General features: G+C 43.0%; 1 protein-coding gene across 9 annotated transcripts in view; it reads left to right on the plus strand.

Moving 5' to 3' along the window:
* The first annotated feature begins 5,940 nt into the window (after window positions 1-5,940).
* Window positions 5,941-26,832, plus strand: part of LOC106588858 (oxysterol-binding protein-related protein 3) — a 40,479-nt gene continuing 19,587 nt past the window's right edge. For 7 of the 9 annotated variants that reach the window (XM_014178340.2, XM_014178344.3, XM_014178346.3 and 4 more), the window contains exon 1: window positions 5,985-6,098. The gene's annotated coding sequence lies outside the window, so the exon portion shown is untranslated. Of the gene's footprint in view, window positions 6,099-19,983; window positions 20,117-26,832 lie in introns of those variants that run through there. The other 2 variants (XM_014178343.3, XM_014178341.3) reach the window with 2 other exon arrangements.

Genomic DNA, 26,832 nt, shown 5'->3' on the forward strand with positions numbered 1-26,832 from the left:
ACAGCCTCCTAGACACACACACACATTCTGGAAGAGAAGACAGCCTCCTAGACACACACACACATTCTGGAAGAGAAGACAGCCTCCTAGACACACACACACATTCTGGAAGAGAAGACAGCCTCCTAGACACACACATACATACTGGAAGAGAAGACAGCCTCCTAGACACACACATACATACTGGAAGAGAAGACAGCCTCCTAGACACACACATACATACTGGAAGAGAAGACAGCCTCCTAGACACACACACACATTCTGGAAGAGAAGACAGCCTCCTAGACACACACACACATTCTGGAAGAGAAGACAGCCTCCTAGACACACACATACAAACTGGAAGAGAAGACAGCCTCCTAGACACACACATACATACTGGAAGAGAAGACAGCCTCCTAGACACACACATACATACTGGAAGAGGAGACAGCCTCCTAGACACACACACACATTCTGGAAGAGAAGACAGCCTCCTAGACACACACACACATTCTGGAAGAGAAGACAGCCTCCTAGACACACACATACATACTGGAAGAGAAGACAGCCTCCTAGACACACACACACATTCTGGAAGAGAAGACAGCCTCCTAGACACACACACACATTCTGGAAGAGAAGACAGCCTCCTAGACACACACACACATTCACACCATCACTACTTAAGTACAAGCTGTAACAGACCAGTATAGACCAGTTGTTGGTTGATGACAGAGAGAGGAGTATTCAGCCTTGATGTCATTGTGTTTTCAACACTGAAGCAAGCTACTATGTAGGTTAGTTAGGGACCATAACATCTGAAGGGCAGCTGTGAATGATCTCTGCTTTCACTGCTACAAGCCTGACAAGCAAGCCTAATACACATTCTAGGACTGGCCTGGTACAACAGCACCCTCCACAGACTCTGTGAGAAACGCTATGGGGAAGTGGCACAGAGTTGGAATCTAGACTGCAGTGACTGCAATTAACCTCTAGATGACACCCTTTCATCAATATACACTGAGTGGACAAAACATTAAGAACACCTGCTCTTTCCATGACATAAACTGACCAAGTGAAAGCTATGATCCCTTATTGACGTCACTTGTTAAATCCACTTCAATCAGTGTAGATGAAGGGGGGGGGACAGGTTAAAGAAGGATTTTTAAGCCTTGAGACATGGATTGTGTATGTGAGCCATTCAGAGGGTGAATGGGCAAGACAAAATATTTAAATGCCTTTGAACAGGGTATGGTAGTAGGTACCAGGCGCGTCGGTTTGAGTGTCAAGAACTGCAACGCTGCTGGATTTTTCACGCTCAACAGTTTCTCGTGTGTATCAAGAATGGTCCACCAACCAAAGGACATCCAGCCAACTTGACACAACTGTGGGAAGCATTGGACTCAACAAGTGGCAGCATCTCTGTGGAACGCTTGACACCTTGTAGAGTCCATGCTCCGACGAATTGAGGCTGTTCTGAAGGCAAAAGGGGAGGGTGCAACTCAATATTAGGAGATGATCTTAATGTTGTTCCTAATGTGTTATACACTCAGTGTACAGGACACCTGTGTGATCTTGGGCTATTTTACTGTAGATGAGTGTGTCTGATCAGTCACAGTAGTTTAGGGTGAAGGGGTACATCGTAACAAAGAACACAGGATAGGTGACACAAATGTGGTGGCTGTTGATTTGCTATTGACACAGTCCAGGAAGGAAGCCACCATAGACTATTGAAATGGAGCCAATCTATCTGATTATGCAGATACGTTTGTAGCAATAGTAACGTATGTGCATCGATAACAATGTGATGTCATTGCTCTGACGAAAGACTAAGGAGGAGTTGGTTGGAGGGGATGGTGGATGAGAGGGGATAGGGGCCCTTACGAAAAAAGATTGCAGTCAGAGTGCATTATAACTGCCCTCCACTGTAGTATAACTGCAGTTCGAGTGCAGTTATTCTGCAATTACTGCATCCAAAATGCCAGTCGACTGTACTGTACTTTTACTGCTGTTTTTTGTTTTGTTGAGGATGACATTGTGTGTCCTCTTCATCACCAAAACATATCAGAAAGAACAAGTAGTACATAAGTAGATGCCATTCATAACTTAGTTCACTATGTGTGTGTGGTGTGTGTGTGTAGACAGATGTAGCTGAGGGTGTGTCTACTCTGCATTAGGCGGTGGTCAGGCTGTGGTCTTTACCATTGGGACAATCATTCTGGTCAGGCATGTTATGTGGAGATTAACCACGGTGAGTCTGGAGAGTGATCTCTGATTTGCGCTCGCACACACACACACAATAATAGCTATGAACACAGGGAGCTCAAATCCACCATTAGACCAAGCCAATGGTAGGGCTAGGGCAGCGGCCCCACACAACAGCGGCGAGCCTTTCAGACAATGTTTTTTCTGCTTTTTGTTTTCCCTGTCTGTGTTGTCATAGCAATAGGCTAGGGCAGGAAGTGTCATTCATGTCATGCAAAGGAAGAAATGTGTTTTGTTGAGTAAACAAATCTAGAATTGAGGCTGAGTAAAGCACACTAAACCACTGTAGGGAAATATGTGTGCTTGGGAAAAAACATAATTTGAACAGTGTGGGTTATTTCCCAAAAGAGAAAGTCCCAAAGAAACTGCTTGTCAAGAGTATAAAGTATGTGTGCCCACTTCTCAACATGTGGCACCGACTTATACTAGTACAGGTTCTCACTTCTCTCTTACACAGACACTTTGAGTGTATAATCGCCATCACTCTGCACACTGCCCTATCCCACCTGGACAAGAGGAATACCTTTGTAAGAATGCTGTTTATTGACTATAGCTCAGCATTCAACACCATAGTACCCTCCAAGCTCATCATTAAGCTCGAGGACCTGGGTCTGAACCCCGCCCTGTGCAACTGGGTCCTGGACCACTTGACGCGCCCCCAGGTGGTGAAGGTAGGAAACATCACCTCCACTCCGCTGATCCTCAACACTGGGGCCCCACAAGGGTGCGTTCTCAGCCCCCTCCTGTACTCCCTGTTCACCCATGACTGTGTGGTCAAGCACGCCTCCAACTCAATCATCAAGTTTGAAGACGACACAACAGTAGAAGGCTTGATTACCAATGATGACAAGACAGCCTACAGGGAGGAGGTGAGGGCTCTGGGAGTGTGGTGCCTGGAAAACAACCTCTCACTCAATGTCAACAAAACAAAGGAGATGATCGTGGACTTCAGGAAACAGCAGAGGGTGTACCCCCATCGACGGGACCACAGTGGAGAAGGTGGAAAGCTTCAAGTTCCTTGGCGTACACGTCACTGACAAACTGAAATGGACCACCCACACAGAAAGTGTGGTGAAGAAGGCGCAAAAGAGCCTCTTCAACCTCAGGAGGCTAAAGAAATGTGGCTTGTCACCTAAAACCCTCACAAACTTTTACAGATGCCCAATTGAAAGCATCCTGTCAGGCTGTATCACCACCTGGTACGGCAAAGGCTCTCCAGAGGGTGGTGCGGTCTGCCCAACGCATTACCGGGGGCAAACTACCTGCCCTCCAGGACACCTACAGCACCCAATGTCACAGGAAGGCCAAAAAGATAATCAAGGACCTCAACCACCCGAGCCACTGCCTGTTCACCCCGCTATCATCCAGAAGGCAAGGGCAGTAAAGGTGCAACAAAGCAGGGACCGAGAGACTGAAAAACAGCTTCTATCTCAAGGCCATCAGACTATTAAACAGTCATCACTAGCACATTAGAGGCTGCTGCCTATAGGCATAGACTAGAAATCACTGGCCACTTTAAGGAATGGAACACTAGTCACTTTAATAATGTTTACATATCTGGCATTACTCATCTCATATGTATATACTGTATTCTATACTACTGTATCTTAATCCATTCCGCTCATCCATATGTATATAGTCTTAATTCATTCCTACTTAGATTTGTGTATGTTGTATAACTTGTTACATATTACTGCACTGTCGGAGCTAAACCACAAGCATTTCGCTTTGATTTATAGATGACTGATGGACAATCCCAGAGATACTGTACATAATGATGAGATGTATTCCCATGTGGACAGATTTTGATGGGAGTGGACCCTCTCACGTTGCCTCTTCCTCTCTGACAATCCCTGTAGGGGCACTTTCACATGGGGTTATAGGCCACGTGTTACACAAACCGGTGACCAGGAAGTGTTAACACAGGTGAGAGGAGAGCATGCGGTTCTTACCGTCTCACTCGAACACACTTTATCACATTTGTACTGTAATCAAATGTAGCCCTAATGGAACTCTGTATTTTATACCCTGCAATAGACCGAAATGGGAACATCACCCACAACAAAACCATTTCTATGCGGACACATCAAGAACTCCTCTCAACCTGTGCAAGATGGGAATCGCTACAATCACAAGAATTTCCCTTCGGGTTAATAAAGATGTTTTTTGAATTTCAGTTGAATCCCCATTATGAATATCTAAACTTCCGAACACCAACATATGTTTTACCAGAAATTCAAGGTTTTAATGAAATTTGTTAAGCTAATGCAGCTTGATACCTTGCCGGGCTGGCCCCAAGGTTCCGGTCTAGAAGCACGGTTTGTACGGCTCCTACGGTTTTGCTTCAGTAGTGCAGTTTAACTGACACCCAGCCCAGAAAGACCATTTCCATACTGTAGCTGGCCACATTTATTTATTATTTACCCTTTATTTAACTTGGCAAGTCAGTTAAGAACAAATTCTTATTTACAATGACGGCCTACACCGGCCAAACCCAGATGATGCTGGGCCAATTGTGCACCGCCCTATGGGACTCCCAATCACAGCTGGTTGTGATACAGCCTGGATTCAAACCAGGGTGTCTGTAGTGCCTTAGACCGCTGCGCCACTCGGGAGCCCTAGAGAAGTCAGATTTGAAAAGTCCTAATTACACACTTCAGTCATGACTTAGTGCACAAAACATTCATTAAATTATTCAAATAATTGACGCTATCACTCACAACGAAGATATTAACATTTTATATTCATCCAAACAATGTCTCATGTTCTTGGATGACGTCGTCGCTGGTTGCGCTGCTCCCTGTGCGCTAATAGTAATACATTTATTTTATATTGCGCTTTTCATTAAAGAGAATCTCAAAGACCCTGTAAAAACAAATGTAGAGATCTGTCAGGTCTTGGGCGATGGTCTTTCACAGATTCAGATGATAAGGTGTTGTTCATACAGGCAGTTCAGAAAGGCTGGGCAGTAGTTTAAGAGGAGGGAGCTTCGATGGCACAGAGAGGGAGCAGTGTCAGTCAGTTACTTAGACAAGCCCAGAGATCTTCATCAGGCACCTCGTCTGTTGTTGTCTCCTCCTCCTCCTCTGTAGGTAGGCTGGATAGTCCACTACTGAAGTGTAGCACCCACCTGGGTGATGCTTGGCAGCTATAAGCGCCAGGAAGACCACCACACAAGGCAGTAGTCAGGAAACAGTTCCCTATGAGGTGGGCTTCTCTCAAGTTTAAAATGTTTAACGTCACATGCACAAGTCCACATCGTTGATGCAACCAGCAATAAAAAAAAATGCTTGTGCTGTATTGATGCATCATTCAAATGATTGAATAGCCAGCTACCCAACTACCTAGCTAAGCGGAAAACAAACTCTCGCGCCATTAGTCCAGCAACTCCATTGGACAAAACCACCCAATATTAAGAAAATTCAAGAAGTCACAAAAACAAATAGTTGCTTAAAAATGCAATCAAAATACTTAAAACAACAAAATATTTACAAATGTACAGGAGCCCTCTGCCTAGTCTTCCTCGCCGCGCCACTGCAACAACGGAATGTTGGTCAATATACATTTATGCGAAGACCCTACGAGAAGGTCAGTAGATTACCTTGAAAACAACAGTGGGATATGTTGCACGCAGTCTCCAGTACTTCAATATTTGGCCGTACCACCTGGAAACGTCTACGTTTTTTACCACGTCACTGCCGGTTGAGTGCGGTTTCCTCTTTTTACTCGCGAGTCATTGGACCAAAAGGCATCCCAGCCTCAGCATTCATTCACTCACACAGTAAGACATGGACTAATACTTCCTTCAATTTGTGCTGGATTTCATTCACTGCAGTTTTCATCTCAAACGTGTAAGCGATTGTTGTATTCAATTGACTATTTAGGCATATCCAAATGTTGTTTACTTTCTGAATTGCAGCGACAGAGTTGTATATTCTCGCCTCTTGCTTTTGGTCGCGGAATTAATTTGCAACATATACCTTTCGATGTAATTACTAGTGGGTGGGACTACGTAACTGCTTGGATCATCTTTCAAACAAGTCCAAAGGACGGAGCTCAGTTTCTGTAATGATTAATCTGTTCTATTTGCAAGGAATATTTCCAAACATGGAACGTTTATCTGAACATTCTCTTTGCAATGGATCAAGTTGACACCCTCAGTTAATTTCACAATTTTTAGACATAGGCCTACTACATTTTAATTGATTAGTCTAGGCTACATTTAATTGACTAAGTTGCTTAATTTTAGTTGAATAACTTTAGATTGTATTGGCATGTCTTCTATTTTATATATATATAACACACACATTGTAGGAAGCCTAAAGACACATTATGGGGATAGCCTGAATTTGTAAAACGCAAATTCCAACAAGCAATTTGGACCATATGGTGCGCGCTGCCCCTATTGAAATATTCTCAATGGTAGGAATGGACATTCCTGCTGCGCTGAGTTGTTCCTTGTGGTTCCGAGGTCGGGACTTGGTGCGAGAGATGTGAAATACGAGCAGTCGGGGCGGTAAAAGGTGACCTTCGCTGTCAGTTGCCGTGTTAATGACCCTAGTCGGAACTAGGAAGTGACATTTCCGACTTGCTAACTGGATATAGTTCCCTTGTTCCTAATAGCACATTAACGCTACATTAGTTATGGGACTATTTAATTAGCCTTCTCAGATGAGTTTGGTTGATTTTGGTTCGTCAGTGCCTCGTTCACATCCTAGTCGGAAGTCGAACATTTCTGACTTGTTAACTGGTTGTAGTTATACATGTGCGGCGTTCAACTAATCAGCAAGTCCATTTTCTGCGTTTCCTAGTTCAGACTGGCATATGAATGCAGCGTAGGTCGGTCTTAATGATCAGTAACACCTTATCAGTCACTTCATGGACTTTTCATTGAGACATGTCTAGTGCGGAAATATCCCACATAGCCTAAAAGCCAATTTATGCTTGATCTGTAATGTGGTCGGAGGATCCGTAATGTGGTCGGAGGATCCGTATGGAGGGTGTGATGCAATCGCGGAGCATCCGGAGGTACAGAGGCCAAATTGAGCTCTGTACCGCATCGCAGTGTGCCTCTCAAATTTCGTAACAATGCTGAGTGCTCATATAGCTCCGCATTGACCTGATTGGTTGACGGTAGGTGTGTGCGGGAGGTCCAGTATAAACACATACTCACTTCCTTGACAACCTCCTTCACAACAGTTCTGCGAAGCACAATAAGTATGAATGCCCTGACTTGTGCAGAGGCCGTATCACAGTAAATGCTGTACGGTCACTGCAGAAGTCCGCTTTACCATGCAGAGCCTTTTTATGCAGCTATTCCCAAACTCGATCCTTGGGACCCAACGGGGTGCAAGTTTTGGGGTTTTGCCAGCTGATTCAAATAAAGTAATCATCAAGCTTTGATTATTTGAATCGGCTGTGTAGTGCTAGGTAAAAACCAAAACGTGCACCCCTCCCCAGGACCGAGTTTTGGAAACACTGGCCTAATGACTCATTTCTCTTGACAGAACACCCACTGAAATGCTGCGAGATTGGAACACCCTTTTGATTGTTTGTGGTTTCCTTGACTAATATAGGCCTATAGACTAGTCATTCTAACTCTGTGAGCTCTAAATAACTGTCCAGTGAAAATCTCATTTAAACGTTCATAATCTGTTAACTCGTAGCCAAATAATGTTGTTGACTTGTCCTTTACTCGTGTTTTGTGGCCAAAGCATAAATTATAGAATAAAAAACCCCACCTCAAGCTTGAATCTCAAGCAGGCTGTTTTAAAAAAATGCTTGCTATTTCCTCATACAGTGGCTTTTAGAAAGTATTCACACCTTTTAACTTTTTTCCACATTTTGTCGTTTCAGCCTGAATTTAAAATTGATAAATGTAGCTTATGTTCACTGGCCTACACACAAACCCCATAATTTAAAAGGGGAATTATGGTTTTGAAATGTTTACAAATGAATTAAAAACAACGCTGAAATGTCTTGAGTCAATAAGCAATATGGCAAGCCTAAATAAGTTCAGGAACAAGTCGCAGAGTAAGCTGCATGGACATAATCTCTGTACCCTTCACATACAGATAATTGTAAGGTCCCTCAGTCAAGCTGTGAATTTCAAACTGATTCAATCATCAATTCCTTGCAAAAAAGGGAACCTATTGGTAGATGGGTGAAAAAAAAAGCAGACATTAAATATCCCTTTGAGCATGCTGATATTTTTAATTACACTTTGGATGGTGTATCAATACACTTAGTCACTACAAAGATACATGTGTCCTTCCTGACTGTTGCCGGAGAGGAAGGAAACCACTCAGGGATTTCACCATGAGGCTAATAGTGACTTTAAAACAGTTAGAGTATAATGGCTGTGATAGGAGAGAAGCTGAAGTTTCTGGATATTGGTGGAAACTGGAACACGCTGTCGTACGCGTCAATCCAGAACATCCCAAACATGCTCAATGGGTGACATGTCTGAATATGCAGGCCATTTTCAGCTTCCAGGAATGGTGTACAAATGCTGGTGACAAGGGGCAGTGCATTGGCGGATGACAGGCACGACAATGGGACTCAGGATCTCATCACGGTATCTCTGTGCATTCAAATTGCCATCGATAAAATGCAATTGTGTTCATTGTCCGTAGCTTATGCCTGCCCATACCATAACCCCACTGCCACCATGGGGAACTCTGTTCACAACATTGACATCAGCAAACTGCTCACCCACACAACGCCATACACGCTGTCTGCCATCTGCACTGTACAGTTGAAACCGGGATTCATCTGTAAAGAGCACACTTCTCCAGCGTGCCAGTGCCCATCGAAGGTGAGAATTTTCTCACTAAAGTCGGTTACAATGCCGAACTGCAGTCAGGCCATGACCCTGGTGAGAATGATGAGCACGTAGATGAGCTTCACTGAGACTGTCAGAAACAGTTTGTGCAGAAATTCTTTGGTTGTGCAAACCCACAGTTTCATCAGGTGGCTGGTCTCAGACCATTCTGCAGGTGAAGAAGCCGGATGTGCTATTGTCCACAGTACAAGATGCACCTGTGCAATGATCATGCTGTTTAATCAGCTTCTTGATATGTCACACCTGTCAGGAGGATGGATTATCTTGGCAAAGGAGAAATACTCACTAACAGGGATGTAAACAAATTTGTGCACAAAATTTGAGAGATACATGTGCTTTCTGTGCATATGGAAAATTTCTGGGATCTTTAATTTCAGCTCATGAAACATGGGACCAACACTTTACATTATATTTTTGTTCAGTGTACTTGAAAAACTATGGCAAGACCTGAATGGTTGTCTAGCAATGATCAACAACCAATTGGACAGAGCATAAAGTTCTTTGAAAAGAATGGGCAAATGTTGCACAATCCAGGTGTGGAAAGCTCTTAGATGTCGATATTTCTGTATTCAATTTTCAGTAAATGTAACTCGTTTCAGGAAACTAAGCGTATGTCACGCGTCACTACTTCACAGGAGAGGCATTTACAGTTAACCATTTTTTTTAAATCTGTTTTTTTTGTTGTCAGAAATGCCTTCTGGAACATGTGAACTTACAAGTTTGTAATTAAGGCATATGAATGCCATCTGTAAATATTAATACAATTGTTATATTAGGAGCCTAGTTAGTTTAGCCATGGAAAAAGTCAGGAACCTTCCCACTAGCCATGATTGGCTGAGATAATGGATAGGCTGGACATGCCAAGAGAAGATCTCGGATTGGTCTGCCTTGTAGCATGCTTCTGTCTAGAACATGAGCTGCTCAATATGTGTAGGTAATCCTTTCTAATGCAGATTCTTTTATATACAGTTGAAGTCGGAAGTTTACATATACTTAGGTTGGAGTCATTAAAACTCGTTTTTCAACCACTCCACATTTCTTGTTAACAAAAAACTGTTTTGGCAAGTCGGTTAGGACATCTACTTTGTGAATGACACAAGTCATTTTTCCAAAAATTGTTTACAGACAGATTATTTCACTTATAATTCACTGTATCACAATTCCAGTGGGTCAGAATTTTACATACACTAAGTTGACTGTGCCTTTAAACAGCTTGGAAAATTCCAGAAAATGATGTCATGGCTTTAGAAGCTTTTGATAGGCTAATTGACATCATTTGAGTCAATTAGAGGCGTACCTGTGGGTGTATTTCAAGGCCTACCTTCAAACTCAGTGCCTCTGTGCTTGACATCATCGGAAAATCAAAAGAAATCAGCCAAGACCTCCCCAAGTCTAGTTCATCCTTGGGAGCAATTTCCAAATGCCTGAAGGTACCACGTTCATCTATACAAACAATAGTACGCAAGTTTAACCTCTCTGGGCTAGGCGGGACGAATTCGTCCCACCTACGTAACAGCCAGTTGAATCCTGTGGTGCGATTTTCAAAACATTTGAAATGCTATTACTTCAATTTCTCAAACATATGACTATTTTACAGCTATTTAAAGACAAGACTCTCGTTAATCTAACCACACTGTCCGATTTCAAAAAGGCTTTACAACGAAAGCAAAACATTAGATTATGTCAGCAGAGTACCAAGCCAGAAATAATCAGACACCCATTTTTCAAGCTAGCATATAATGTCACAAAAACCCAGAAGACAGCTAAATGCAGCACTAACCTTTGATCTTCATCAGATGACAACCCTAGGACATTATGTTATACAATACATGCATGTTTTGTTCAATCAAGTTCATATTTATATCAAAAACCAGCTTTTTACATTAGCATGTGACGTTCAGAACTAGCATACCCCCCGCAAACTTCCGGCGAATTCACTAACAATTTTCTAAATTACTCACGATAAACGTTCACAAAAAGCATAACAATTATTTTAAGAATTATAGATACAGAACTCCTCTATGCACTCGATATGTCCGATTTTAAAATAGCTTTTTGGTGAAAGCACATTTTGCAATATTCTAAGTACATAGCCCAGGCATCACGGGCTAGCTATTTAGACACCCGGCAAGTTTAGCACTCACCAATATCAGGTTTACTATTATAAAAGTTTGATTACCTTTTGTTGTCTTCGTCAGAATGCACTCCCAGGACTGCTACTTCAATAACAAATGTTGGTTTGGTCCAAAATAATCCATCGTTATATCCGAATAGCGGCGTTTTGTTCGTGCGTCCCAGACACTATCTGAAATGGTAAATCAGGGTCGTGCGCATGGCGCAATTCGTGACAAAAAAAATCTAAATATTCCATTACCGTACTTCGAAGCATGTCAACCGCTGTTTAAAATCCATTTTTATGCAATTTTTCTCGTAAAAAAGCGATAATATTCCGACCGGGAATGTCCATTTAGCTAAACAGAGGAAAGTAAACAAAGCTTTCGGTCGACGCGGGCACGAGCCTGAGTCTCACAGTACTGTAACCAGCCACTACCCAAACGCGCTACTTTTTTTCAGCCAGAGCCTGCAAAGCCACGATTCAGCTTTTTACCGCCTTCTGAGACCCTATGGCAGCCGTAGGAAGTGTCACGGGACAGCTAAGATCCTCACTCTTCAATAAACAGAGACAAGAAGAACGACACCTTGTCAGACAGGCCACTTCCTGCATGAAACCTTCTCAGTTTTTTGCCTGCCAAATGAGTTCTGTTATACTCACAGACACCATTCAAACAGTTTTAGAAACTTTAGGGTGTTTTCTATCCATATGTAATAAGTATATGCATATTCTAGTTACTGGGTAGGAGTGGTAACCAGATTAAATCGGGTACGTTTTTTATCCGGCGGTGTAAATACTGCCCCCTAGCCCTAACAGGATAAACACCATGGGACCACGCAGCGTAGCCTAGTGGTTAGTGTTAGACTAGTAACCTAAAGGTTGCAAGTTCGAATCCCCGAGCTGACAAGGTACAAATCTGTCGTTCTGCCCCTGAACATGGCAGTTAACCCACTGTTCCTAGGCCGTCATTGAAAGTAAGAATTTATTCTTAACTGACTTGCCAAGTTAAATATAGGTAAAATGAAATACCGCTCAGGAAGATGATACGTTCTGTCTCCTAGAGATGAACGTACTTTGGTGCGAAAAGTGCAAATCAATCACAGAACAACAGCAAAGGACCTTGTGAAGATGCTGGAGGAAACAGGTACAAAGTATCTATATCCACAGTAAAATGAGTCCTATATCGACACAACCTGAAATGCCGCTCAGCAAGAAAGAAGCCACTGCTCCAAAACCGCCATTAAAAAAAAGCCAGACTACGGTTTGCAACTGCACATGGGGACAAAGATTGTAATTTTTTGAGAAATATCCTCTGGTCTGATGAAACAAAAATAGAACTGTTTGGCCATAATGACCATTGTTTTGTTTGGAGGAAAAAGGGGGAGGCTTGCACGCTGAAGAACAACATCCCAACCGTGAAGCACAGGTGTGGCAGCATCATGTTGTGGGGGTGCTTTGCTGCAGGAGGGACTAGTGCACTTCACAAAATAGATGGCATCATGGCCATCACAAAGCCCTGACCTCAATCCCATATAAAATTTGTGGGCAGAACTGAAAAAGCATGTGCGAGCAAGGAGGCCTACAAACCTGACTCAGTTACACCAGCTCTGTCAGATGGAATGGGCCAAAATTCACCCAACTTATTGTGGGAAGTGTGTGGAAGGCTACCCAAAACGCTTGACCCAAGTTGAACAATTTAAAGGCAATGCTACCAAATACTAATTGAGTGTATGTAAACTTATGACCCACTGGGAATGTGATGAATGAAATAAAAGCTGAAATAAATAATTCTCTCTACTATTATTCTGACATTTCACATTCTTAAAATAAAGTGGTGATCGTAACTGACCTAAAATAGGGACTTTTTACTAGGATTAAATGTCAGGAAGTGTAAAAACTGAGTATACATGTATTTGGCTAAGGTGTATGTAAACTTCTGACTTCAACTGTATATATCATGAAGAACTTAGTGTTCCTGATGCTCTCCACTTTCTGGAGGACCAAGCTTTGAAATCAGTGGAATGCCTAGTGGAAGCAGAGTATGATTGCTAAGGAGGTGGAGAAAATTCTGGCATTTGATTGCAAAGAGAAACAGAAGGCTGTTGTATAAAACACCTGCCTCTGGTTTAGCTACATCTTTAAACATTTTCTCAGAGCCATTTGCATTGCTAGTTATAGCCTAATGTTAGCTAGCTAGCTAACATTGAACCTAGTTGGTTAGCTTTAGCTACCTTCACTTTCATGCAGTGTAGTAACATTGTGAGTTGGGATTATGGATCATTGTTTAGCTAGCTAGCTGTATGTCTAAACAAAAGACTCCAGTATGCAAATAACTATTTCACTGTACTCTTTACACATTCTGTATCCTGTGCATGTGACAAATACACTTAGATTGTATTTGATTTAGTGTGTGTTTACTAGAAACGGTAATGTGAAGAACATGACCTGCTCAAATGTCAAATTAGGATATAACGTTAGGCCAATGAGACCAAGTTCTAAAATTCTCAGGTAGAATGCCCTGCTTTTATTTTGTAACACTCACAATCATAAGCTATTTCCTGTAATTAGCTCACCATTTAACTTGTAAATAGTGATCTTGTTGTGAGTTTATTTTACTGTTATAATGAATACAAATTAGCTAAAGTTTTAAGATGTCAGCTATGATATGGTCATTATTTGAACTGGCTAGCCAGAAAGTTGTTTTTAGTTCAAAGCAAAATCAAATCAAAGTTTATTTGTCACGTGCGCCGAATACAACAGGTGCAGACCTTACAGTGAAATGCTTACTTACAGGCTCTAACCAATAGTGCAAAAAAAGGTGTGTGTGTGTGTAGGTAAGTAAAGAAATAAAACTACAGTAAAAAGACATTTGAAAATAACAGTAGCAAGGCTATATACAGACACCGGTTAGTCAGGCTTATTGAGGTAGTATGTACATGTAGGTATGGTTAAAGTGACTATGCATATATGATGAACAGAGAGTAGCAGTAGTGTAAAAAGAGGGGTTGGCGGGTGGTGGGACACAATGCAGATAGCCCGGTTAGCCAATGTGCGGCAGCACTGGTTGGTCGGGCCAATTGAGGTAGTATGTACATGAATGTATAGTTAAAGTGACTAAGCATATATGATAAACAGAGAGTAGCAGCAGCGTAAAAGAGGGGTTGGGGGGGGCACACAATGCAAATAGTCCGGGTAACCATTTGTTTACCTGTTCAGGAGTCTTATGGCTTGGGGGTAAAAACTGTTGAGAAGCCTTTTTGTCCTAGACTTGGCACTCCGGTACCGCTTGCCATGTGGTAGTAGAGAGAACAGTCTATGACTGGGGTGGCTGGGGTCTTTGACAATTTTTAGGGCCTTCCTCTGACACCGCCTGGTGTAGAGGTCCTGGATGGCGGGCAGCTTTGCCCCAGTGATGTACTGGGCCATACGCACTACCCTCTGAATTGCCTTGCAGTCGGAGGCCGAGCAATTGCCGTACCAGGCAGTGATGCAACCGGTCAGGATGCTCTCGACGTTGCAGCTGTAGAACCTTTTGAGGATCTCAGGGCCCATGCCAAATCTTTTTAGTTTCCTGAGGAGGAATAGGCTTTGTCGTGCCCTCTTCACGACTGTCTTGGTGTGTTTGGACCATTCTAGTTTGTTGATGTGGACACCAACGAACTTGAAGCTCTCAACCTGCTCCACTACAGCCCCGTCGATGAGAATGGGGGCGTGCTCAGTGCTCCTTTTCCTGTAGTCCAGAATCATCTCTTTAGTCTTGGTTACTTTGAGGGATAGGTTGTTATTCTGGCACCACCTGGCCAGGTCTCTGACCTCCTCCCTATAGGCTGTCTCGTCGTTGTCGGTGATCAGGCCTACCACTGTTGTGTCGTCTGCAAACTTAATGATGGTGTTGGAGTCGTGCCTGGCCATGCAGTCGTGGGTGAACAGGGAGTACAGGAGGGGACTGAGCATGCACCCCTGGGGAGCTCCAATGTTGAGGATCAGCGTGGCAGATGTGTTGCTACCTACCCTCACCACCTGGGGGCGGCCCGTCAGGAAGTCCAGGATCCAGTTGCAGAGGGAGGTGTTTAGTCCCAGGTTCCTTAGCTTAGTGATGAGCTTTGACGGTACTATGGTGTTGAACGCTGAGCTGTAGTCAATGAATAGCATTCTCACATAGGTGTTCCTTTGGTCCAGGTGGGAAAGGGCAGTGTGGAGTGCAATAGAGATGGCATCTTCTGTGGATCTGTTTGGGCGGTATGCAAATTGGAGTGGGTCTAGGGTTTCTGGGATAATGGTGTTGATGTGAGCCATTACCAGCCTTTCAAAGCACTTCATGGCTACGTACGTGAGTGCTACGAGTCTGTAGTCATTTAGGCTGGTTGCCTTTGTGTTCTTGGGCACAAGGACTATGGTGGTCTGCTTGAAACGTGTTGGTATTTCAGACTCAATCAGGGACATGTTGAAAATGTCAGTGAAGACACCTGCCACTTGGGCAGCACATGCCTGGTGCACACGTCCTGGTAATCCGTCTGGCCCTGCAGCCTTGTGTACGTTGACATGTTTTAAAGGTCTTACTCACGTCGGCTACGGAGAGCGTGATCACACAGTCGTCCGGAACAACTGATGCTCTCATGCATGCCTCAGTGTTGCTTGCCTCGAAGTGAGCATAGAAGTTATTTAGCTTGTCTGGTAGGCTCGTGTCACTGGGCAGCTCGCGGCTGTGCTTCCCTTTGTAGTCTGTAATAGTTTGCAAGCCCTGCCACATCCAACGAGCGTCGGAGCCGGTGTAGTATGATTCAATCTTAGTCCTGTATTGACGCTTTGCCTGTTTGATGGTTCGTCGCAGGGCATAGCGGGATTTCTTGTAAGCTTCCGGGTTAGAGTCCCGCACCTTGAAAGCGGCAGCTCTACCCTTTAGTTCAGTGCGAATGTTGCCTGTAATCCATGGCTTCTGGTTGGGGTATGTACGTACAGTCACTGTGGGGACGACGTCCTCGATGCACTTATTGATGAAGCCAGTGACTGATGTGGTGTATTCCTCAATGTCATCAGAAGAATCCCGGAACATGTTCCAGTCTGTGATAGCAAAACAGTCCTGTAGTTTAGCATCTGCTTCATCTGACCACTTTTTTATTGACAGAGTCACTGGTGCTTCCTGCTTTAATTTTTGCTTGTAAGCAGGAATCAGGAGGATAAAGTTGTGGTTGGATTTACCAAATGGAGGGTGAGGGAGAGCTTTGTACGCGTCTCTGTGTGTGGAGTACAGGTGATCTAGAATTTTTTTCCCTCTGGTTGCACATTTAACATGTTGATAGAAATTTGGTAGAACTGATTTAAGTTTCCCTGAATTAAAGTCTCCGGCCACTAGGAGCACCGCCTCTGGGTGAGTGGTTTCCTGTTTGCTTATTTCCTTATATAGCTAACTGAGTGCGGTCTTAGTGCCAGCATCTGTTTGTGGTGGTAAATAAACAGCCACGAAAAGTATAGCTGAGAACTCACTAGGCAAGGAGCGTGGCCTGCAACTTATCACAATATACTCTACTTCAGGAGAGCAAAATCTAGAGACTTCCTTAGATTTTGTGCACCAGCTGTTGTTTACAAATATGCACAGACCGCCCCCCCTTGTCTTACCGGAGTGTGCTGTTCTATCCTGCTGGTGCAGCGTATATCCCGCTAGCTGAATATCCATGTCGTCATTCAGCCACGATTCCGTGAAACATAGGATATTACAGTTTTTGATGTTCCGTTGGTAGGATATTTGTGATCGTACCTCGTCTAATTTATTGTCCAATGATTGCAAGTTGGCGAGTAATATTGACGGTAACGGCAGCTTTCCTACTCGCCTTCTGCGGGTCCTGACGAGGCATCCGGCTTTTCGTCCTCTGTACCTGCGTCGCTTCCTCTTGTGAATAACTGGGATGTCTGCCCTGCCGGGTGTTTGGAGAATATCATGTGAGTCTTGCTTGTTGTTGAAAAAATATTTTTCTAATCTGAGGTCAGTGATCTCTGTCCTGATATCTAGAAGCTCTTTTCGGTCATAAGAGATAGTGGCAGAAACATTATTTACAAAATAAGTTACAAATAACGCATTAAAAAAAAACATAATCGCACAATTGGTTAGGAGACCGTAAAACTGCTGCCATTTCTTCCGGCGCCATTTTAGGGCTAGTTGCCTGGTTTGCTAGATTGACGTAAACTTAATTCAGGTTTAAACGGATGTTATGCTATTTTGGACCACAAGGCTGCTGATGTCATGCAGCCTGTCGTTTTTGTGTTTATACTTTCTCACAACGACAAGTTTGATGTTGGACGACAATAGAATGTTCATGATGTCACTGCAACAACTGTCTACGGACATGTCGATAGACGTAGTATAAACCAGCCTTTAGATCTTTGGTTGTTTAGAAGCAAATAATTCTAAAATTGATTCTAACTTTTAGCAGCACTGGTTTACTATTCATAAATTAGTTAGAGGGTGTTGTCAGATGAAACAAAGACAAATGAAATTTAACCATCAAGTCTTGTTACACTTGAGACAAAACTTTATGCCAACTCCTTTTGTCAGTCATTTTGTAGAAGTATAAAAAGGAAAGTGGAATGTGTTATCTGAAGACCTTAAGCAGCAGGCAACTCAAATATGAAACTGAGAAGCTGGAGACATTTATTGTAAAATTAATAGATTTTAATAAATTAATAGATTTTATTCTCTACCATCTGTTTAGCACATTGCCTCGTGAGTCTGTAAAGAGATGGGTGTGGGAGAGCATGAATAATGCTGAATGAGTCTAGACATAGAGCGCTCCAGTAGGGGTACCAAAACATTCAAGGGCCATTTTCTCAAAAGTAGGGCTACAAGTTTATCAACTTTCAAAGCAGAATTGCTTTCCTGTTGTTCCTTAACTGTAGTGTATTATATAACATTTTCTAGCTCAGTCTCTACTTTTATCCAATGTAAAAAACACAATTTCAAATGTTGCCACATAAGATCGAGTCGGTCAGTCACAAATTAGCAATAAATTCTAAAAACGTGTTGCCAATTCGTCTTTATGGGGTATTGTGTTTTTAGAGGGAGGGGGAGTATATTTTAATCCATTTTGAATTCAGGCTGTAACACAACAAAATGTGGAATAAGTCAAGGGGAATGAATACTTTCTGAAGGCACTATAATATAAGGTGACATCAGGTTGGCTCATTGGATGAGCTGGCCAATCAGCCATTTACTTCCATGAATATTTCTAATGACAAGGTATACTCCCACACGTTCTGTTTTTGGGTTATGCCCACACCATTCAATCAGAAAAAAAGCAGCTTTTTAAGGGATATCTGCGGAAGATGTTTTCGGGGTGGGGCTGCTGCACTATAGACGGTTATATCGGTCCGCTAATACAGGCCTAGTAAAGGCCCTCTACTTTTGTGAAAAACTTCAATTTTGTTTTTATCAACAAACAAACAAAATATTATGTTTTTTGCAGGGGGTGCTGCAGCACCCTATTTCCCGCGGCTGGATGTGACAGTTGTTCTTAATGTTTAGACTACCATATAAAATTGTTTAAAAGATAAGAAAAATCATAAAATGACGGGAGTTCAGATATGGTCCTGCGTAAGACCCAATGATGTATATAAACCATTGGTATGACCGCTACGAGGGTAATGCAGTTCAGTGTAACGCAGTCTTGGCTACCTAATAGACAATGCTCACTTTACGGCAGTCCCCCATCTACTTAGCAACGATGGTACTTAATGCCGTTTTCAGGTCAACCCTCTCCTCCGTGTTGTCAGTACATGGGACTTAATGTTTTACTTCTCATCTAGGTGAAGGCTCGTTGCAGTGATGTATGACGGTGTTTTCGTAGACACGTTTTTTGTTAACACCACGTATGGTGTTTGAGAGCTCATGCTTTGTACTTGCAGAGCAATCATTGTACAGTTTCTCCATCCAGGCCGTCGCGGTTATTCAACATGGCATCTTGTAGTCTGAGTTCTAGATATGCCATCAGGGGCAGTGAAGCTGACATCCTCTACCATTGACAATGTCTGCATATCAACTGCAATCATTTCTGTTATCAGCCCTGTGATTTTTTTTTCACTCTGTCCTTTATCGCACTGCTGCCAGCAATGGGTTGGGACTCCCTTTCAGATGGTAAAGCATTGCACCTGTACTGCCTCTGTAGCTCAATTCCACCTTGCAAAAGTTTGTATATATTTCACCACCACCTCACAATTTCTCAAAGTATTTCCATACAGGACTTCGCTGCTGTCGCTTCCTTGTCTCTCACTCTCTGCCATCTTTCCAACTGTCAACAACGATGTGCGGAGCGCTTTATGTCCGTGACAAAGAACTTTAAAGATTCATATCTCCTCCTACTAATGTTACTGAATTGCTGCATTAGGTATTTGTTAATAAAAATAGTTTCCCTTGATGATAACTGGGACCTGTCAGCGGTAGTGTTGTGATAACGACACTGTGATTTTTAATACAGTAAAAATGTGACAAATATTTTGTTTAGGGATTTTTTTCTAAACATTAACGATCGTTTAAGCGTTCACACCCCTACTTTTTAACGTACTTAATAAAACATGTTTTGGATGGAGCTTTTTCACTTATATTGTAATTATAGGTCATATTTCATTGAAATCTGGAAACACTGGACAGTTACTTTAAGTCCAGCTACACTGGATATAAATAGACCCATGTTTTATGCCATCAGATTTTCCTTGAAGCCCAAACAAACGGAATACATCCCCTCCCATGCGCTCGGGCGTTTCCATGGCAACCCTGTATGGCATGAGGGTTGGCTTCTGTATGTCTCAGCTTAGCCGATAGAGAGTAATACAGTAGAGTGGTTATTCATTGAGTTTCATAACATGGCTTGGTCTAAATTCGGTCCCTCAAATTATGGGTACATAAGACTGGCCCTGTCTCTCAGGTAGGTGTGTGAGTGAGAGAGAAAGCGAGATGTCTCCTGATCCTCTCTAACAGGCATAGCATATTTGTGGTGCATTGGAATGACAGCAGAATGACTGGTCAGGCTAGACTTCTCAGACAGGTAGCTATACACTTCCTAACTAGTGATTAGGGGGGGGGGGTCGATTATTGTTTTGGGATGATATTTGGCTCAAACTATCTGCATTAGCTAGCGCTTCCATTTTCTTTGTAAATAGTGAGCCAACGTGTTTTCTCGTGCTCTCTCGTCTCTCTGCAGCTGACATAGTGAGCAATATGTTTGGAACATCAAATCGCAGTATTGAATCGCAATACATGTCGTATCTGCTCCTAAGTATTGTGATAATATTGTATCGTGAGGTCCCTGGCAATTCCCAGCCCTATTCCTGACCCAGACTCAATAGCCTTGGTTTCTCAAATGATTGCCTCGCCTGGTTCACTAACTACTTCTCAGAGTTCAGTGTGTCAAATCGGAGGGCCTGTTGTCCGGACCTCTGGCAGTCTCTATGGGGTGCCACAGGGTTCAATTCTCGAGCCGACTCTTTTCTCTGTATATATCAATGATATCGCTCTCGCTGCTGGTGATTCTTTGATCCAGCTCTACGCAGATGACACCATTCTGTATAAATCTGGCCCTTGTTTGGACACTGTTTTAACAAACCTCCAAACAAGCTTCAATGCCATACAACTCTCCTTCCGTGGCCTCCAACTGCTCTTAAATACAAGTAAAACGAAATGCATGCTATTCAACCGATTGCTACCCGCCCGCCCGACTAGCATCACTACTCTGGACGGTTCTGACTTATATGCGGACAACTATAAATACCTGGGTGTCTGGCTAGACTGTAAACTCTCCTTGCAGACTCACATTAAGCATCTCCAATCCAAAGTTAAATCTAGAATCGGCTTCCTATTTCACAACAAAGCCTCGTAAAACTGACTATCCTACTGATCCTTGACTTCGGCGATGTCATTTACAAAATAGCCTCCAACACTCTACTCAGCAAACTGGATGCAGTCTATCACAGTGCAATCTGTTTTGACACCAAAGCCCCATATACTACCCACCACTGCGACCTGTATGCTTTCGTTGGCTGGTCCTCGCTACATATTTGTCACCAAACCCACTGGCTCCAGGTCATCTATAAGTCTTTGCTAGGTAAAGCTCCGCCTTAGTTGAGCTCACTGGTCACCATAGCAACACCCACCCGTAGCACGCGCTCCAGCAGGTATATCTCACTGGTCATCCCCAAAGCCAACACCTCCTTTGACCGCCTTTCCTTCCAGTTCTCTGCTGCCAATGACTGGAACGAATTGCAAAAATCACTGAAGTTGGAGTCTTATATCTCCCTCTCTAACTTTAAGCGTCAGCTATCAGAGCATCTTACCGATCGCTGCAGCTGAACACAGCCCATCTGTAAATAACCCAACCAACAACCTACCTCATCCCCGTTTTTGTGCTCTTTTGCACACCAGTATTTCTACTTGCACATCATCATCTGCACATATATCACTCCAGTGTAAATTGCTAAATTGTAATTACTTCGCTACTATTGGCCTATTTATTGCCTTACCTCCTTATTTCATTTGCACACACTGTATTCAGATTTTTCTATTGTGTTATTGACTGTACGTGTTGTTTGTGTCGCGCTGCTTTGCTTTATCTTTGCCAGGTCGCAGTTGTAAATGAGAATTTGTTGTCAACTGACTTACCTGGTTAAATAAAGGTGAAATTAAAATCAGGGTCAACAACCACACCTGTCAGCCCTTAGAATTACAATGAATGGATATAGCTGTACTATTCTAATTATGAATCAGGGCTCTTTGGCAGATCAAAGCTGATCGGATCTGTTGGTGGCAGGGCTACAGATGATGTCAAGGATATATGCCGATAGGAGGAAGAGTTACAGATGGTCCACTTTGCTTCTGTAATACAGAGATTGTGCGGCTCTTTGACTGATCTTTTTTTCACTAATTGGTATTTTGACCAATTGGATCAGCTCTGAAAAAGATCTGATGTGAAAATATCCGATGTTATTGGTCCATAGACCAATTAGTGGAAAGAATATCAGAATTGGGCTGCCTGTGTAAGCGCAGCCATTCTCTCGATCATTAACAGAGATGGTTGAGCTTTTATTTTAATGCATCTATTGAAGAGCATCATCTAGCTAGAGATGACCCATCCAAGGTTCTACTCTGGAAACCCTGGCTGCTGTCATACTAACAGTTTGTCATTGGGTGTTTTTTATCATGAGCGTTTTCTTATGCATTAAACATTGGGGCAGAGGTTTTCACTTTTCCCTACCACTTCCTTATCTGAAATCTCAGAGAGGTGATTGGCCTGCACATGTTGTAAAACACTGTAATAACTCTACCTCCTTAGAGGCGATAAAGGCCATTGCGTTGGCTTAGTACATGTCCTCTTGGAATTTGGTAGAACATTTAACATTACAGCTAGCAACTGATGGGAGTAGGCAGCTGCCTCTGTGGAGGACTGCTATCCCAGGGGGCTGAGCGAGCAGTAGCCCATTTGCTGCTGGTGAGTTAGTCACTGATCCTACATCAGTGCCAAGGGCAGCACTAATATCTATACAGTGTCACCTCGGGTAGATTCTCCAAGCGTTCCAGAATCCTAGACATTGGATGTACAGAACTGACACGTCTACACTACAACACTTGACTGGTTTGCTCTGTTCATTCTATTTCTATCTGAAGCGTTTCGGCATAGCATGCCAAATGAACACTCCCTTCCCCATCTTAATCAGGGAGATTGCTGTGTAAATGGAAATGTCCTTGTATGGCCCTGAGCTACCTGGCTGACTGGTTTTGCATAGCAGGGATGCCTTTGCCCTGTCAACTCGGTGACGTGTCAGAAGAAACACTATGGGGATTTATGAAGCTTTTTTATTTATTGTATTTTTGTGAAAGCATCAGCATCTTGAAGGCCATTCAAAGATGCTTTCACAAAAATAAAATCACTTATATATATCCTCAGTGTTTCTCATGACAGTACGTAGCTTTGACCCTGTCATAACTTCAACCAGGTCATTTTACAAGGTGTAATGGCTTTAATCGTTGACTTGGTTACATAAGACAAGGCCACCCTAGAACTTCCAGTGCCGAACCAGACACGCCTCAAGGAGTGTACAGTTCTCAGCAAACAGCTGAGGTAAATCAGTTGTTATTTTCTGTTGTCAAGGTTCTGTAGAGCACAATGAAGACTGTGCTCTGGAATCTAGGTCTACCTGTTACTATTAGTGACCTTTTGTGTTGAGGTATTCAACCCAGTTCTACTGCAATTAACTAGCCTGGAAATCCATACTGTTTCACTTCACTTCATTTTCTTTTCGGTTTCAGTTCACTAATAAGAGTGGAATGGTATTGGTGTGGTAAATGATGTGGTACAGTGTTTTGGCGTTCCTCTTCCTCCCAGTCTCACCCTCACTCTGTCTAACTCAGTGTTTATTCAGTATCTATGGAACCTGTTGGAGGGTAAAAATACTGCTGGATACAGTTCAGTGAATTTGGAGAAGGGTTTCACTTTTTTCTGTGTAGAAGGTGTGTACACTGACACAGCTTTTTAATGGGAAGTGTTGTGATAGTGTTTCTGTTCAGCAGGCCTAAAGCAGTTTCAAGGTATTCTGCCATAGTAAAGGGTATCCATGCAGTGTAAGAATCTATTCTGATATATCTTATCTCGGTGGTTACCTCGCAAATGGCACCCTAATCTATCTAGAGAGAAATTGCATGACTGTGTGCTCGATTTTATACACCTGTCAGCAACGGGTGTGGCTGAAATAGCCAAATCCACTAATTTGAAGGGATGTCCACATACTTTTGTGCATGTATAGTGTGTATATCTAGTGCACAACTCAAAAGTAGTGCACTAAATAGGAATTAGGGTACCATTTGGGACAGGGTGTTGGAGGTATTATAGTGTTTGGTCTTGGACGGGGAACATTCCTACTGTTGAGTCATGTCCTAAGCATGGCTCTGACTCTTGAGAGAGGCCTAGGGACCTGCTGTTTTTCAACTCTCTCTCTCCACCGCACCTGCTGTCTCTAACTCTGAATAATCGGCTATGAAAAGCCAACTGACATTTACTCCTGAGGTGCTGACCTGTTGCACCCTCTACAACCACTGTGATTATTATTATTTGACACTGCTGGTCATCTATGAACGTTTGAACATCTTGGCCATGTTCTGTTATAATCTCCACCCGGCACAGCCAGAAGAGTACTGGCCACCCCTCATAGCCTAGTTTCTCTCTAGGTTTCTTCCTAGGTTCCTACCTTTTCTAGGGAGTTTTTCTTAGCCACCGTGATTCTACATCTGCATTGCTTGCTGTTTGGGGTTTTAGGCTGGGTTTCTGTACAGCAATTTGTGACATCAGCTGATGTTAAAAGGGCTGTATAAAAACATTTAATTGATCGCTAGGGGAACCAGACACTATACACTGACACACACACAGAACACTCTATAGAGCTTTTGGAGGAACTAGACAGCATGTTGGGGAAAATCCTGCTGCATACACAGACACAAATGCATTCATTCACACATGCATCTACCCCATAGGCACTCAAACAGAACATTCCATAGTATTCACTCTATAGCAGTGGTTCTCTACTCCGGTCCTCCAGTAACCTCAACAGTACATATTATTTGGGGGCCCCAGGTGAGCACACCTGATTCTACTTGTCAACTAAATAGGGCTGACCCCAATTAGTCAACTGGTCGATTTGTTTGATCGATGGACTGAGTAGTTGAGCAGTAGCATATGTGGCTCAGTTGGTAGAGCATGGCACTTGCAACACCAGGGTTGTGGGTTCGATTCCTACAGGGGACCAGTACAAAAAGAAGTATAAAAATGTATGAACTCACTATTGTACGTCGCTCTGGATATGAGTTCTGCTAAATTCTTATTTTATTTTTATATACAGTGCCTTCAGAAAGTATTCAGACCTCTTGACTTTTTCCACATTTTGTTACGTTACAGCCTTATTCTAAAAAGGATTCAATTGTTTTTCTCCCCTCATCAATCTACACACAATACCCCACAATGACAAAACAAAAACTGATTTTTTTTAATTGTTGCTAATTTATTTAAAATAAAAATTATTACATTTACATAAGTATTCAGACTCTTGACTCAGTACTTTGTTGAAGCACCTTTGGCAGTGATTACAGCCTCAAGTCTTCTTGGGTATGATGCTACAAGCTTGCCACACCTGTATTTGGGGAATTTCTCCCATTCTTCTCTGCAGATCCTCTCAAGCTCTGTCAGGTTGGATGGGGAGTGTCGCTGCACAGCTATTTTCAGGTTCAAGTCAGGGCTCTAGAACTCAAGGACATTGAGACTTGAAGCCACTCCTGTGTTGTCTTGGCTGTGTGCTTGTCCTGTGAGCACTCTGGAGCAGGTTTTCATCAACGATCTCTGTGCTTTGCTCCGTTCATCTTTGCCTCAATCCTGACTAGTCTCCCAATCCCTGCCTCTGAAAAACATCCCCACAGCAGGATGCTGCCACCACCATGCTTCACCATAGGGATGGTGACAGGTTTCCTCCAGACGTGTCGCTTGGCATTCAGGCCAAAGAGTTCAATCTTGGTTTCATCAGACCAGAGCATCTTGTTCTCATGGTCGGCGAGTCCTTTAGGTGCCTTTGGCCAACTCCAAGCGGGCTGAGGAGTGTCTTCCATCTGGCCACTCTACCATAAAGGGCTGATTGTTGGAGTGCTGCTGAGATGGTTGCCCTTCTGGAAGGTTCTCCCATCTCCACAGAGGAACTCAGTCACTCTGTTAGAGCTCCAATCGGGTGCTTGGTCAGCTCCCTGACCAAGGCCCTTCTACCCCAATTGCTCAGTTTAGTTGGGCGGACAGCTTTAGGAATAGTCTTTGGAACCACAACCGTCTTCCATTTTAAGATGGAGGCCACTGTGTTCTTGGGGAACTTCAATGCTGCAGAAAGGTTTTGGTACCCTTCCCCACATCTGTGCCTCGACACAATCCTGTCTCGGAGCTCTAAGGTCAATTCCTTCAACCTCATGGCTTGGTTTTTGTTGTGACATGCACTGTCAACTGTGGGACCTTTATATAGACAGGTGTGTGCCTTTCCATATCATGTCCAATCAATTGAATTTACCACAGGTGGTATCCAATCAAGTTGTAGCAACATCTCAAGGATGATCAATGCAAACAGGATGCACTTGAGCTCAATTTCGAGTCGCATAGCAAAGGGTCTGAATACTTATGTAAATGAGGTATTTTTGTTTTTAATAAATTAGCTAGCATTTCTACAAACCTGTTTTTTGCTTTTGTCTTTAAAAAAATGTTGAACACTGTACACTCAGTGTATGTCATGGAAAGAGCAGGTGTTCCTAATGTTTTGTACACTCAGTGTATGTCATGGAAAGAGCAGGTGTTCCTAATGTTTTGTACACCTCGGGGGGGGGGGGGGGGGGGGGGGGGTGTGTGTGTGTGTGTGTGTGTGTGTGTTGGTACCCTTACAGCTCATTGGAATAATGCTTCATTCCTCCTGAAAAGTGGTGAAATTAAAAGCTATTTTATCATGTATACTTGCATGCCTTTGGTATGTCATAGAATAAAGCAAAGAAGCTGTGAAAAGAGATGAATTATTGCTAATTCTACAAAGAGATTCTAAAATGGCCTGGACACATTTGTTAGTACCCCTTTAGAAAATA

Source organism: Salmo salar, chromosome 27 (assembly GCF_965601325.2).
Source record: "Salmo salar chromosome 27, fSalSal1, whole genome shotgun sequence".
Lineage (NCBI taxonomy): Eukaryota > Metazoa > Chordata > Actinopteri > Salmoniformes > Salmonidae > Salmo > Salmo salar.